This window comes from Halichoerus grypus, chromosome 12 (genome assembly GCF_964656455.1).
Source record: "Halichoerus grypus chromosome 12, mHalGry1.hap1.1, whole genome shotgun sequence".
In the NCBI taxonomy this organism is placed as follows: Eukaryota; Metazoa; Chordata; class Mammalia; order Carnivora; family Phocidae; genus Halichoerus; species Halichoerus grypus.
This window is the reverse complement of record NC_135723.1, coordinates 81,638,779-81,650,520: the sequence shown is the minus strand read 5'-3', so window position 1 is coordinate 81,650,520 and position 11,742 is coordinate 81,638,779.

Genomic DNA, 11,742 nt, shown 5'->3' with positions numbered 1-11,742 from the left:
CTCTGAAAACACTATTTTGTTTCTCATCTCCATATCTTCATGCACAATATTCTTTTTGTTCAAATTCATCCATGATTTTTGGTTAAATATTCCCCTTCCACATTGGAAAGTGAGTCCCTCCAAGGTAGAGATAGAGTCTTTGTGTGCACAGGGCTTTATACATGTCCCTGCTCTTAATAGATATCTAATATATATTTAGTGAATGGGGAAAAAAATGAATGAACCATGACACACACAACAAAAGGTACACTGGTGCATTCAGGCACTTGTCCAAGGTTTAATTTGGGGTAGACATCCATCACTGGATTAAAGGTATTCTCTTTTCTCTCTGGTACTCAGTTACTTATAAGTAAGGAAGCTGATCACTAAGACTTAATGAAGTTGGGATTTAGTATTTCAACCTTGATTTAGATTGGTAAATAAAAATTATAGGTTTCCCAATCAAGATTTGGGATAACATGGCCATATTTTTTTTCCTCAGAAAACAGTACTTACTGCACTCACTTGCATGTATTTGAATTTGCACATCTTACTCAAAAGTTACACTGACAGTTTTAGATGCATATTCAAATTACAAACTAATAATCTGGCTCTACAAGGATATAGAAGATTTTGGCAATTCTAGTGTTTTCTCCTTACATCTGTATGAAATTTGACCAGTTAATTAATTTCTCAGAGCCTCAGTTTCCTTGAATGTAAACTAGTGATAATAACATCTAAGTCACAAAGTCGGTGATGATGATGATGGTGGTGGTGGTGGTGATGATGTTAATGTCATTTATTTAACGTTTACTATGTGCTAGTGTGCTAGCTTCTATGATAAGCACTTCTGTGACCTATTTAATTCCTAAAACACCTGAATGAAATATTGTCTTCCTTATGTGAGTATAAAAAGATAATTGCTTAAGATTTTATGGCAAGTGATAGGATTAGAATACAGGTTAATCAGATCCCAAAGTTATGTCCTTAACTACTACTACATTATGGCAAAACTTCCTATGACAAAATCTTCCATGCACAATATACCTAATTTTCAGGTAATTGTGCATATTGGGAAGAAAGTATTGATTTTTAAATAGAAGTCTCTGCTGAGAAGCTAATAAATATGATTCATGAATGGATTGTATAACTGCTCTTATCTCTTCTCCTTGAAGAGGGTTATTATACTGATTTCTTTCTTAATTTACTATAGGGAACTAATATTCTATAATTTATTCAGTTCAGATACCACAATAATATAATATCATAAAAATAAATTGAAGTATTCTGAGTAGAAAGCAAGTAATTAACATTGCTTCAGCTGTGTTCCACAGAGTGAAGGAATGTTTCATGACTTAAAAGCTCGTTTGGTTTTTAAATATATTCATCTCCTGAAATGCGGTTGTATTATTAACAGATTTTCTCTGCCTTTGTTACTTCTTGAAGCACTTTTAAACTGGTTATTTTTCTACCCATGATAAGGGAAATAGTTATGTAATGTTATTCATGAATAGGCCTAATGTCTCCTTTTAATGCCTCCTTGGGGTACACTAAAAATTTTATCATTTATAATTTCTTTTATTTGGGTACTGTTGTGAATCATCATCATCATCATCAACATCATCAACCATCTACCTTGTAACGGGTTTTCATTTTTTTGAAATTGTGTGGATTCCAATTTAGTAGTTGACCCACACATATTCCTGAACAAAGAACTGTGGACAGAACATGCTGCCTCATAATGTAGAACAATGCTTACTCTAGATTTTCTTGAGTCTAAATATGGTGTGAAGAGGTAAGTGAAGGGACTAGATGAGAGAGAAAGAAAAATGAGAAGAAGGAAAAGGTAGGATAAACCTCTATAGTATGTCAGAAATACTAATTCCAAACACATGGGCATTCTTCACTTCATTACACAACCTACCTCCTATCAACTTTTTTTTTTAAAAGCTAGTCTACTGTATATATCATTTTGTTATTTTGCCATAAATGTTTCAATCAAACCAAATAAAATTGAGAAAAAAATAATGAAAACTGTATTCATAATTCCACTTAAGGGATAAAGCATTAAAATTATAGCAAATCTTACTATCTCTCCACAATCACATCAGAGCTAACTACACTATTGATTCTCTATCATATACCAAGTTTACTATGGTTTTCTTCTTGAGATCTTTTTATTTATTCACTTGGACTATGTGTCTCTATTTCTGTCAATGTCACACTGCTTTCACAACAATTATGTAGTAAGTTTTGATATCTAGGTTGCACGTATTCCTATGTTGCTCCACTTTATCACTTTATCACAATTACCTTGGTGATTCTTGGTCTTTCACTGCACCCATATAAAATTAGAATCACCTTGTTCAATTCCACCAAACATTCAGGACCTTTACTGAAATTCAACTGAATTTATAGATTAATTTGGATAAAATTAGTTTCTTTACAATATTGAATTTACTTATCAATAACAGTAGATATATCAACTTTACTTAAAACTTTTCTGATAATGTCTTTGGATTTTAATTAAATTTGTTCCCGAAACAGTAAATATTTTTATCTTTTATTAAAAGATCTTAAATAACTTTTGTTATAATTATTTTCAAGTATATTCTATATATTACTGCTAGTATTATTTACATTCTGTTTTTGGTTACATTTTCTAAGGCTTTGTTACAGATATACAAGAATTATCTTAATCTTTATATCAACCATATACCCAGAGAGATTGTTGACACTCTTATCAACTCTGTTAATTCATTTGTAGAGTCTTAAATTTCCTACATAGGTAATCTTATGGTTTTTCAGTATGGCCTTTCCTTTCTACCTTTCTCTCTGGTTTACAGTTCTTCCTTTCTTCTTGCCACACTACACTGCCTAGAACCACAAGTACAATATCAGATAGAAGTAATGATTCTTTTATTTCTCTAAAGCTTTCATTTCTAATGTTTAACCCTTAAGTGTGATGTTTGTTATTGCATTTTTATAGATATTCTTTATCAGCTTCAGGAAGTTTCTTCTATACCAAATGTTTCAAGGTTTGTGTTTGTTTCGTTTTGCCTTTTTTTTTTTTTTTTGGAAGTTTGGGTGCTGTATTGTTATTAAAACCATAAGCCCTAAAGCTAAATTAAGGTAGCTAAGAATTCTCAAGGTAAACATTTTTTTTAACATTTCAAAAGTCTTCCTAATCTTTATTTTATTTTATTTTATTTTTTTATTATGTTATTTTAGTCACCATATGGTACATCATTAGTTTTTGATGTAGTGTTCCATGATTCATTTTTTGTGTATAACACCCAGTCTCCATGCGATACGTGCCCTCCTCAATACCCATCACTGGGCTCACCCAACTCCCGCCCCGAAACCCTCAGTTTGTTTCCCAGAGTCCATAGTCTCTCATGGTTTGTCTCCCCCTCCGATTTCCCCCCCTTCATTTTTCCCTTCATTCTCCTAATGTCCTCCATGCTATTCCTAATGTTCCACAAATAAGTGAAGCCATATGATAATTGACTTTCTCTACTTGACTTATTTCACTTAGCATTAATCAAGGTAAACATTTTTTATTAATTTTTCACTCCAAGACTTCATCTCAAAAGAGAAAAGTTTCTCGTTATTGAATAGCAAATTTAAAAAAATCATTTGTCTTTTATTAGAATCAGTAATCTCCTTTTTAAAAACTAAGATATAGATAGCAAACTGTACATTCACACCTTGCCAGGTAATCAGAGAAGCCTAGAAACTTAAAGATGGAAGGGAAGCCTTTCATTCTAGAAGTCTCATTGTTTCTCATTTTTTTCCTACCCTTTTTCCTAGCTTCATTGATGTATAATAGACAAATAAAAACTGTATATATTTAAGGTATACACTGTGATATATTTTTTTAAAGATTTATTTATTTATTTGAAAGACAGAGAGAGAGAGATTGAACACCAGTGTGGGGAGGGGCAGAGGGAGAGGGAGAGAATTTCAAGCAGACTTCCCACTGAGTGTGGAACCCAAAGCTGAGCTCAATTCCAGGACCCTGAGATCATGACCTGAGCCGAAATCAAGTCGGACACTTAACTGACTGAGCCACTCCAGTGCCCCAATACACAGTGTGATATTTTGATATACATATACACATGAAATGATTACTACAGTCAAGTTAATTAACATATTCATCACCTCACATAGTTACCACTTGTGTGTGTGTGGTGAGAACACTTGAGATCTACTCTCTTAGCAAATATCAACTGTGCAATATAGTATTATCAACTATAGGCACCATGCTGTACATTAGATCTCTAGAACTTATTTATCCTGCACAACAGAAACTTTGACCCCTTTGACCAACATCCTCCCATTCCTTCCGCTCCCACAAATAGATTTTTTAAACTGTTTATTTCTAGTTTACGCTTTTATTGAGATTGCTACCATTTGAGAACCTAGGTTTTATGTGCGCAACTCATCCCACTTCCCAACTTAAATTAGCCCCAAACTTGTCTCCTATTTCTTAATTCATGCTAAAACCAAAGCTCCTTTTTACTGAGATTTATTGAAATATTATTCCCAATTTACCATACCTACTTCCTACTTTTTATTCATTTTTTTTTTCATTTATCTTGATATATCTATTACTTTCTTCTGAGCTCTGACATACCTTTAGAAGGTGAATGGTATATTACATCCATAATTTTTGCATGCTTCACAATGGGGTTTGCAAATGGTATTAATGCAGTCAATTATTTTTGTAAAATAGTCTTGACATAACCTGGATGAGATCAATGATAGTACTAGCTAATTTGATTTGAGGATTGATAAGAAAGATGTAGAAGGAAAGGGAAGGAAAGAAAGAAACGAGTCAGTTCCTGGGCTTTCCCCTTCTTGGCATTCATCTATTTACTCATTCATTCATTCATTCAGCAAATACTGAAGCTTGGCCATCAGGCAATAGTTTTTAATAAGGATACCTAGTTGGCGTTAAATCTGAACTAATACCTGATAAAGGAGTGGGAGTGAATTAGAAAACCTAATGGAGGAGAACTGGGACAAGAAAGAAAATTGTAGACAAAGAGAAAGCATCTTAGAAGTCTGGAGATTTCAAGGTTAACATCTCCATAATTACTTGATTTGCTTTATAAAACCTATCTTTGGTGTTTTTAATTTATTGTTTTATTTTATTTCAAAAATTCAATAATCACTTATTTTGTTTATCTTATGATACCACTTTATAAGACATTGAAATACGTGGCCTTCTGATTTAAGATTTACTGTCTCAGAGATTTAGTAGCACTGTTTTTTTTTTTTTAAGTATCCTTATTTTTTGCTCCCAACTACAATTAACAGGCAATTTTTGTCAGTTTACTTCTAAATGAGTATTAAAGTATCAATATAGGTCTTACATCAAACACCTGCCTTTCAATCCTCTGACTTTGGTTATCTCTATTTGTATGTTTTCTAATATATTTAGATGGATATGTTTTCCTCAGTCTAAACCTATAATTAGCCATCTTCACATCAGTCGCACAGATCATGCAGGCTTCCATTATGCTACTTTTATCAAGAACTATATTTGCTCTTCATTTGGCAATAATGTGTCCACCCAAACCAGGGATTTGTTGCAACTCTCAAATGCGATGCAAATTGGCCATCTCAGTAATGGCTTCAAGATTTTGTACTGAATTTATGTCTCAGGGGTTGTACTCTACTTTTGGGCTCCATCTATATAGTAAGGCCTTAAATAATTATTCAAAGAATGTTCCAAGTTTGTTTGGCTTAATCATTATACCAATAGTGTGTAGGAGTTTGGAAAGAAATTTAAGGGTGACAGAAAATGTATTTTCATATTAAAATATTAAAGCGTAAATATTTGTATAAAGCAATCCACAGGAATTACCTTAATGGAGAATGAAGAAAACTTTTAAAATTATAATGAAGGACATAGGAGATGGTCTGAATAAATGTAGAGACACGTCATGCTGTTGGATGGTATAATTTGATTTTATAAAGATGTCTATTTTCATAAAATTAATTTGTAAATTTTTCACTGAGATTGTTTTGTGAAATTTGATAACTTATCATAAAATATACATGGAAGAATAAAGGTACATGAAGAGCTACCTAAAAATTTAGCAGGAGCGTTTACCAGATGTTGACGGGGAACTGTTCATTAAATCTCCCTGGCTTCCCACCTAACATTAATACAAGCAGACACTAGATTTATACAATTTAAGATGAACTATAGGTACACTTAAGGTAAAACTATGAAGTTAACAGAAGAAAATGTAAAAGAATTTATTTGGGACTTTCACCTCTTCTTTCTACTTTCACCCCCTTTTCATTTTGATTCTAATCCTCTGTCTCTTCCTCCTCCTTCAGCAACTGATTTATTTATTTATTTATTTATTTATTTATTTAAAGATTTTATTTATTTATTTGACAGAGAGAGACACAGTGAGAGAGGGAACACAAGCGGGGGGAGTGGGAGAGGGAGAAGCAGGCTTCCTGCGGAGCAGCGAGCCCAATGTGGGGCTTGATCCCAGGACCCTGGGATCATGACCTGACCCAAGGCAGACACTTAAAGACTGAGCCACCCAGGTGCTCCATCAGCAACTGATTTAAACAGACAACTAAAACACTTCCTAAATCCATTTACAATGTCAATCTTGACTGCCTTTTCAATGAGTCAGACGCATATGTTAAGGTGATCCTAGAGTCAATCCTGGAAGCCAATACATTTATAAATGTCTATGCATTTGTTTAGTCTTAAAAACTAAAATTTGGAGCACTTGCGTAGTTCAGTTGGTTGAACATTGAACTCTTGATCTCTTGGCTCAGGTCATGATCTCAGGGTCCTGGGATTGTGAGCCCTGTGTCAGGCTCTGTGCTCAATACAGAGTCTGCTTGTCCTTTCCCTTTGCCCCTCCTTGGGCTCACACACACTCTCTCTCTAAAATAAATAAATAAATAAATAAATAAATAAATAAATAAATAAATAAATAAAATCTTTTAGAAAAAAAGAAAGAACTATGTTGCTTTTGGGGTACCTAGGTGGCTCAGTCAGTTAAGTATCTGACTCTTGGTTTCAGCTCAGGTCATGATCTCAGGGTCCTGAGACTGAGCTCCATGTCAGGCTCTGCACTCAGCATGCAGTCTGCTTGAGATTCTCTCACCCTCTCCCTCTCCTTCCCCGTCTGCCTCTCCCCCCCACTCACGAGCTCTCTCTCTCTCAAATAAATGCATAAAAATTAAAAAAAAAACCCAAAACTAAAATTTGAATTTTCCTCTAATTATTGCATGCCGTTTACATTATACAACCAGATTGATTGTCTAAAATGAAGTGAAACTAAACCATCTTATTCACATGAGTCTGAGTACAAATTAAGTGAATTACTCAGGAAAAGAATGAACCCAATGTCAATACGTAAATAATCTTGTGTTTTGTTCTGATGGAGGAACACAGCCTCAAGTTATTTTTCCAGTACGAGAAAGCTCCTCTAGCTCCCTAAGAGCCGTAGCAGGTTGCAGTCAGAGGGCATGAACAGAATGAAATTAAAATTGTCCTCAAAAGAATAAACTTGTGACCTTGGCCTCATTAGTTGTATGGTGTTCTCTGAGTTAACAAGTTATAGCCTAAACAATTCATAATTGTATTCACATACATACTACAAATACCCCGAGTATCTTTGCACATAAGGAAAATAAATAGTCCTGGTCTCCCATGGCTCACTGATTTGCCCAGGAAGGTGTTTACTGCCATTCTTTGTGTGGAGGGAAGTCATGGGCTGTTGGTCCAAATACCAATCTGCCTTCAGTGTCTTCCTCACTTTTTAGGAACTTAGCCTTGGTTTACTAATCTACTATACTTTTTGGTTACAAAGGAAGCTCAGGCTATTGACTGTCAAAAATTCAAACTCTGATTGAAATGTCTTCCTGTGTAGCCTTGCACTGCTGAGTGATGGCAGCTTTCCACTGCAATGACAATCCAACCCAAGCCCCGCTGAAGCGGTAGTCCACAGATAACCACTCAGCAACCACTTATTGAGGGATTACAGCATTCAGTACTCCACTGGCATTTATGCAGGCATTGCTTAAAGCTCTGTTACCCAAACCACATGTTTTACATCCTTTGTACATTTCACAAGGCATGGCAGAGAGAGTTTAAGAGTTTAAGAAGCAATTCTGTCAGGAAGTTTTGGGGCTCTGCCTAAGTCATCTAACCTATCTTGAATTCTATAACTGTAAGATTAAAGTATTGGGCTAGGTGACCTTGAAGTTGCCTTCAAGCTCTGAGATTTATGATTTCAAATTCAGGGGAAAATCCCACCCATGTCCTTATAAAAGCAAATTTTGCTCAAGATCCCTATCAGAGTTTAGACTGGGGGAAAGAAAAAACTTCAAGGAAGAACCTACTGCAATGGTTGCTAAGGAAACCAGCTGCATAGTGATTCAGGTTATTAATCAGTAATATCTTCCTAAGTAGTTAGCCAAGGTGGCAGAAATACCACCGTTAGAGCAAAATCCTTTTGATGGGATTGCATGTATAGTGGTTTCTGATTAAAATGTAAATCTCCATAGAGGTATTAATCTATTGTTAGCTATTAACAATTTATAGCATCAATTTTCAAGGGACAAATGAGGTACATTTTGAAGTGAGCAAATGAAGGAGGGAAGTTCTGGAATATGGCAAATCTGATGGGGAGACAAAGATCAGATGTAGCTTCACAGGAAGGACTGTCAGATGGGGGCAGCTTAAACAGATCTTTGGGAATCCAGCGGAAAGAAGCACTGAGATGAGGAAAGAGAGATGGTAAAACTGGAAGCAGGAGGATGCTGAGGATAGCGTGTTTGACAGTGGTGCCCCATAAGTGGGGTGAGTAGATAGAATAACAAAGTTCATTGTCTAAAAACGCAGAATATTTTTTATTCTAATTCAAGTTCTTACAGAGCATGTTCTAGATATATTCTGATTCTTAATATTAAGTTATTAAGATAAAAACAAAACAAATTTCTTAGGGTAAGAATAAGGCTACATTTCAATGTTTATTTCGTAAAGAAACCATCAGAATTTAATATCAGCATGCCTAAAGGAGATTTACTTCTAATTTTTGAATCAGGGAATATAAATGGGAAGTTTTAAGTAGTCATGCCCACCAGACATTAAGGCCAAGTGGTTTGTTTTATTTGGTTTACTTTTTCCCCAAATCTTATATTAAATTGTTCTTATGAAAACTATTACACATACTGACATAGCTCAGGCTCAGTCTTGGGTTCATGCTTCCTGGAACTAATATGCTCTGGAGATTTGAAGGTTTTAGTCTCTCTGACATATTTGAAAAGAAGTTTTTAGAGTATTTCAGTAAGTTCTTTAATTTTCCTTGCATAAATAAACTAAATGGAATTTCTTCAAATAAGGTGTTATACCAAAGAATAAAGTGACCCAATACAAGGTAATACTTATTTTATATCTATATCACCTTAAGCATCATAGAGCGTTCCATGGTCTAATCAATTTAGAAAGTACAAATCCAGGTTTAACATTAACAGCTTCGCTGGAAATCATTAAGTGCTCCCTAGAATATGTAAACTGGGAAGTGACAGTTTTCAAGTTACATGAAGACCCCCTGGCATATAATGTTGGGAATAAAACATCAAGTTTATGCATTTGGAAAGGATTCTAAACATGACAGAAAATTATAAGGTTGCTCCAGAACTTTTGGCTGCTTCCTGCTTTCAATGACTCCAAACTTTGGTTCCCTTCCAAGATTATTTCCATGAATTTCAGACTTGTTTATCTCAATATCTACATGAGACTGTCTAAAAAACATCTTAAATAAAGCAGAACTTGTTTTACATGGTCCCAGTATCAACAAATTTCAGTCCCCGCAGTTTAGGTAAATTCCATCAGTCTTCCAAAAACACAGTTCAAATTCCAGTTACCATAGCATATTAACTCTAAGTAATTGCATAGAATACAGACTTTACTGCTAACTCTTTAGTCTACAAATTGCTACATAAATAACATATATGTTTTATGACCAGTGGCCAATCATGGCCCTTCTTGCAAAGTCTTTGGTGACTGGGTGCTGTGTATTTGTTATTCCATTCATTCAGTGTATTTGCACAGACAGCAAAGCATGTGATTGTGTTACCTCCTTGTCTCCCAATAATAAACCTGCATTATATTTTACAAAAAGGGGTAACTGACAGAGGATATTGGCTAACGAAGAAGAAAGTGCAGCATAGAAACAAAAAGTGAGGGGCGCCTGGGTGGCTCAGTTGGTTAAGCCTCAGACTCGATTTCAGTTCAGGTCATGATCTCAGGGTTGTGAGATCCAGCCCTGCATCAGGCTTTGTGCTCAGCGGGGAATCTGCTTGAGATTCTCTCTTTCCATCTCTCTCTGCCCTTCACCCCTGCATGCTCACTTGTGTTCTCTCTCTCTCTCAAATAAATAAATAAATATTTTAAAAAGGAAACAAAAAGTGATGGCTGATAACATTAGAAGTGAAATTACAATAGAACAAATATGATGTTACAGAAAAAAGAGCTGATTTTGTGAATGTTAACATTATCCCCCTTTGAGACACTCTAGATATGCAGCCAGAGGAGCTTAGTGAAGGCAAACATACTGATATAAATGGGGAAAGTGGTTATAATGGAAGAGATGATGATGTCCCAGAGGAAATGATGCCAGTGAAGAAATTCATATTTAAAAATTTTCCAGAAATTTCACAACATTGGAAGCTCAAAGGATCCTAACTTGAAAAGGAATATGACAATTTGTCAAGTCATGGAAAAGATGCTTGCTCCGTATTGTAAGCTATATGCTAAGAAAGTAAGCACTGTTCAACTTACTTTTGATAAACCTCTTTCTTATAGGAAATAAATATTCTAATTTTCAGTGTCTCTAATGTTTTAAATTTTAGTGTGCTGAACGTTATTTTTGTACTTTTTCATTTCCCTATGTTTATAAGAGTAAGAGAGTTTTTAAATATTTTGATAAAAGCTTTTAAAGGTAATGACACAACTGTAATTTTCCAATTGGTTTTTAAAATTGTTTTGCCCACTTTCAGCTTATATAATCAGTTTACGGTCCCACATTACTACACGAAGAGAACATGTTCCAATACTGTAACTCCTGAGCTTCTCCTGAAAATTCGCTCTATCAGCAGTGATTCCCATCTTAGATCATGGCAACTGCATCCTTCCCTGCTGCTTAGATTCAGAGCTGTGGAGCCATCATTGACTCCTCTCTTCCCTTCATATCTCAAATCCAACATGTTAGCAATTCCTGTTGGCTCTACCCACAAAATGCATGCAGAATTAGAACTCTCTTCATTTCCTCTACTGTTACCACCCAGATCCCATCACCATCACCTCCACCTCTTACATTAATTATTGCAACAGAATCAACTCGGCTCCAACTTGCATTCTTGCTACTTGCTTCCAGAGTCTCTTCTCGAATCAGCAGCCAGAGGGACTTAGTTGCAATGTAAATCAGATCCTGTGAGTCTTCTTAAGAACCAGTGGCTTTCCAGTTCACTCAGAGGAAAAGCCAAAGTCTAAGGACCTACAAGGCCTAAAATAATGTGCATTCCCTACCCCAGATCTCACCACTGCCATGTTTCTTCTCTGATCACATTCCTTACCCTCTTCTTCTCGCTGCCTTGCACCAGTCACACTAGCCTCCTTGTTGTCTCTGGAACGTGGTCCTGCCTTAGGACTTCACACGTATTTGTTACTTTTATCTATAATACGATTCCCCCACGTTTCTCCCTCATCAC